Below are 5,000 nucleotides of genomic sequence, written 5' to 3'. Positions count from 1 at the left end.
AACGCTGCGCTGCCGGCACCTGCCGCACCTCACGGAGGGCATGGCCGTCATTGCTCGCGTGGAGGAGTGCACTCCAGTGCTTCCCGACACTCTGCTTATCACTGAGGATGTTTCCCCTCACCACGCAAGCCTTCTTTGCTCGGTCCAGGGCCGTTTTCACCATATAGGTGTCCGCGGCCTGGCGGCAGATCGGGCTGCTTGAGGTGGCCATCCGAGAGAGCCTTTGAACCTGCATTCAGGGGATAGCAGTGCTGAAGGAACCAACCCCTAACCCTCCCTCAGCAACGGGAGCGTGATAGTATCCAAGGGGCGTGTCGTGCGGTAGCGCCATCCACTTGCGCACCGCATCTCGGATCTGGACGTCCAGCCGTTTCAAAAGCTTTCTGTTCCAGCGTCCGAATACCAACCTGTGGTAGAGTCGGGGTATGAGGTAGAAGCGGAGAATTACCAGTCTTTGCTGGGGTTTCAAAGGGGCCTTTGCCACCCTCTCCAGCATACTGGCCACGTCTTTGGTCAACGGGACGTTTCTTCCGTTTGGAGAGAACTCCACCCCGAGGTACTTCCACCTGGCTTCTATTCCGCATGCGGGGAGGGGAATCCCCGACACCGAAAAGTTGCCTGTCGTCACAACCTTCGTCCTCTTCTCGCGGCCCGAGGGCACTATCGAGACGGTAAACGACTTCTCCGCATTAATTGCCAGCCCCCGTGCACCCACGAATGAGTGCAGGCTGTCCAATCTCCTCTGCAGACCTTCCGGGGTGGATGCGAAGACTATCAGGTCGTCCGCAAAAGCCATCCCATCCAGTTGCAGCTGGTCGGAGCTGTACCCAATACCAGGGTCCAGTGTTTGGAGGAATTCGTCCACCACGAGGTTGAAGAGAAGTGGGGAGAGCGGATCTCCCTGCCTCACGCCGACTGTGGGGTGTACCACTCTGGATGAACCCTCTAGTGTCAGTTTGGTCCAGGAGTCCTCGTACAGATCCTGTAGATAGTCGAGGAACCCCTGATCGAGTCCGGCTCGGCGAGCACCCCTGAGAACCGCTTCTGTCGTCACCCTGTCGAAAGCCTTGGACAGGTCCAGGCTTGCCATGTGCAGCGGCCGGAGCTTTTGCTTGGCGTCCTCCAGAACGGAGGCCAACAGGAAGACGTTTTCTGCGCATCCGTCTACAGGGGTGAAAGCTCGCTGCCTGTAGTCGAAATCCAGTTCGTTGATCAGTCGCTTCGCCAGGATCCTGTGATACAGTCTCAGCAGCACGCTGGAGACCGTTATGGGGCGGAAGTCCGAGTAGCACTTGGCTGGGGACTTCTTTGGAATGAAGGTCGTGCGCGCCCCTCTCAGCGACGTCGGCACGCGTTTCACCAGAGCCATTAGGTTCATGATGACCTCGAGTGTGGTGTTGGGAACCGTCCTCAACAGTCGCGCGGTGAACCCGTCAGGCCCAGGGGCCGACTTCACGGGTGGCAGATTACTCGTCACCTCCCGCGATGTCACCGGATAGAAGAGATTTACCTTTGCTTCCGAGGTTCCCTCCTCCTGCATTACTGCAGTAGTAGGAGTAGCCATCTCGTGCCCAGGTGGACACATGACTTCCTCCCACTGTGCAAGCAAATGGGCTGGGTCCTCGACCAGGACTTGCGGAGTGCCATCCAAGACACCCCGGGCGCAGTCGCCCTGCCGTTTCCGGAAGAACTCCTGCATCCTGGCGTATTCCCGTCTCTTTCTTTTCCGGCGACTCGTCGGCCCCTTTGCCTGACGGTCCCCAGCGCGACCATGACTTGGACCCTTGTCACGCACGAAGACGTGCCGGAGATAGTCGTCGAGTTTGGCCGACACAACCACCCCTTCACAGGCCTGTTTGGCAATGTCCCACAATATGTCAGACTGGAATTTCCGAGGGCATGGCTTCTGGATGAGTTTCCTTAGGTGTTCAAGGATTGCCGACTCCCCCTCGGTGCCTTGGGCACTTCCGGTCGGTCGGGGGTCTTCCTCTTTTTCCTCAACTACTGTCACGCCCCCAGCTGGTACTGTCTCCTGAGTCAGGTGCTGCACCAGCTGTTTGTACTCATCCTTCTTTCTTTGTCGTTTTATCGACTCCAGCGTTCGTGCTGGGAACGAGTTGCGCAGGTCCACATTCAAGAACCTGGACCCCGCGCGTCGAAGTTCTACCTCTCGCTTAGCAAGTAGGTATCGCTCCTCAGCTTCCCATCGGGGCTTTACTCGCTCCACCACTACCTCCGCATTGGCTTCCACTGGGTGGCGTGCCTTGGAATGCAGTGTGCGTCCCGCTTTCGTCTTGAATGCCCGACCACAATCGGAGCACTCGAAGGGTGTAGCACATGGGGTTGTAGACTGCTGAGTCTGGGTGGCATTTCTGCTTTCTCCCAGAGGAGCCTCTTCATCATCCTGGAGGGCTGCGACTAGTGCTGATGCATCTGCATTTGCAGAGTGCGCACTTTCTTGGCCACCATTTCCTCGTTGTTCCGCCGTCCAAACTGTTGCCGCTTTATGTGGCAAGGATTGTCGGTCCACCCCGGTCTCTGATACCCACATCGTCGACCGGGTGTCCCCCGACAAAGGGGTGACAGAGTGTTCCGACTCTCCTTGGACAGTTGCACTGCGATTGACTTCTCCTCGGTGAGTAGGGATATGGGGGTTCGGTTGGGCCAGCGCAATCCCTCCAGCGCCCCGAGCGGGACGCTTGGTGGGGGTTTCCACACGCTGAGTAACCCGGTTGAAGATCCCCCCCCTGCCTGGGGTGCCCGCACCGCTTAGATTCCGCTGATGAGACGGGGACTTCGCGGTTTCATCACGGGCTCTCCTGGCTAGGGGTTTCTCCTTCCTCCTGGTTTCCAACCAGTCACTTTTCGGGGCTAAGCTGCTTTCAGAGCGCTGATGAGACGAACCTCCAGCTGCCGCGCCTACTGGCTGACTGTCTCGCACCAGAACGGTTTGAGATACATGTTGGGCTCTTTTGTCCTTCTGAGTATGGACACTTGTGAATGTGTACTCCATCCCTGTGCGGTCCCCACACTCAGGAGTCACGGACGTGTTTGGTACGCGCACCCTCATTGCGGGCCTGGGTTTGCGTTGGTCCCTTGAGATCGTTTGCCCATTGTCCATCAGTGGCCCTTGACCAGACCTAGGACTGTGGGCACTCTCTGTCGAATTGTCTGGGGCAGTCACCATCCTTGCTACGGTGGCGGTCATCGAGGTGCGCTCCCCCGTGCGGGGCTCCATCATGGGGTGATCCCCACACCTAGGGGCACCGACAGCTGCACCTGACGACCATCCACTTTGCCTAGGTTCGTGCCTTGTCCGCTTCAATGAGTCAGTTGAGTGGACCTTTCGGCTCCCTGCGGCGTCAGAAGGCTGCGAGCTGATACCTTCCGCCACTATTCCTTGTGGGGGTGCTCCTGCGGCATGGTACTGTTTGGCCCGCGCCCCTTTAGCGCGTTGGGAACCCGCTTCGTCCACTGACTCTGCAGTCGCCATCAGTGCCCCGGCGCCGGCCTTAGGTGTAAACACCATCAGTTGCTTCTTCCGGGACCTAGGCTTCTGCTGGGGTCCTTCTTCGGGACCCTTCTTGGTGCGGGCCGCCTTACGGCTCCCGCGGGAGTCAGAGTGGATTCCGGGGATCACGTGTTCTTTTGCGGTCTCTGATGGCTCTGGGCGGATACCTACCCCGACATGTCCTCGTGGGGGTGCTACAGTGGCGTGGTACAGGCTTGCCTTTTGCCGTCTTCTCCGCTGGGACGCTTCAGTGTCCTCCAACTCTTCCTCTGGGTGTTTGTTACCCAAGGAGGGGCAGATCTCTCGCTCGGCCTCCTCCGGCAGTTCCCCCTGCCGAAGTGGTCGCCCCGCACTGATCTGCTTTGGCTCTACGGACTGCACGCCGAATCGTGCATCCTCGTTCCTTCTGTGTTTGCTAGACCTTGGGAGCACAGTCATCGTGTTTCCCTTGTGCTTGGTCTTAGCTTTGTCCTTTTGCTTTCCTGCTTTCGGTGCAGGCTCCCGAGCAGCCACCTCCGACAGATCCCGCTCGGGTCCGCCGGGAGGGGCCTCCGCTCCGGGTCCACCTTGCGACCTTCTGGCTGACAAGCAACGCTTAGGGCTCGGAGCGTCGGGCATTGACCCGTGGCTTTCCGATTTGTGGGTTTTCGGACTTGCCGAGCCGCTTTTGAACCTGCGGGGAGGGTTTCCCCGTAGATCCTGGGTTTGGGATGTGGTTTGGCCGGTGTTCAGACAACCGTTTCCAGCGGTACCATCGAGGAGGTACACATCCCGTGGGAAGTCGGAGGCTCTACCGTGATCCATAGTCAAGGTCCGAACTTTATGGTCACGCTCGAACTCCCCGAGTAACTAGGTGCTCCGAGCGGCCAAACTCGAAACAAACGCCGAATAGGGTGATCCTATCGGGGCTACCCTCTCTGATCCAACGCGTGCGCTAAGCCCGCTCACAAGAGAGTCATAGTTACTCCCGCCAAGAGAGTCACAGTTACTCCCGCCGTTTACCCGCGCTTTGATGAATCTCTTCACGTTGACATTCAGAGCACTGGGCAGAAATCACATTGCGTCAACACCGACCAGCGGCCATCGCAATGCTTTGTTTTAATTAGACAGTCGGATTCCCCCGGTCCGTGCCAGTTCTGAGTTGACTGTTTTTTGCCGGCCGAAGCATAGCACTTTGGGCACGAAGCCCTCAGACGCCGCGCAGCTGAGGCTTTCCACAGGAAGGTCCCGACGCTGGTCCGGGCTTGGCCGCGCCGCGTGAACGGCGAGCCCCGCCCAGTCCCGGTGCAGTGCCGTTCCTGCTTCAGGTCCCCAGCCCGACCGGCTCAGTCCTCAGAGCCAATCCTTATCCCAAGGTTACGGATCCGTTTTGCCGACTTCCCTTACCTACATTGGTCCATCGACTAGAGGCTGTTCACCTTGGAGACCTGCTGCGGATGTGGGTACGGTCCGGCACGAAAATCACACTCCCTCAAACGGATTTTCAAGG

Source organism: Ixodes scapularis, unplaced genomic scaffold (assembly GCF_016920785.2).
Source record: "Ixodes scapularis isolate PalLabHiFi unplaced genomic scaffold, ASM1692078v2 ptg001158l_1___fragment_3__unscaffolded, whole genome shotgun sequence".
Lineage (NCBI taxonomy): Eukaryota > Metazoa > Arthropoda > Arachnida > Ixodida > Ixodidae > Ixodes > Ixodes scapularis.
This window is presented reverse-complemented; position numbering follows the sequence as displayed.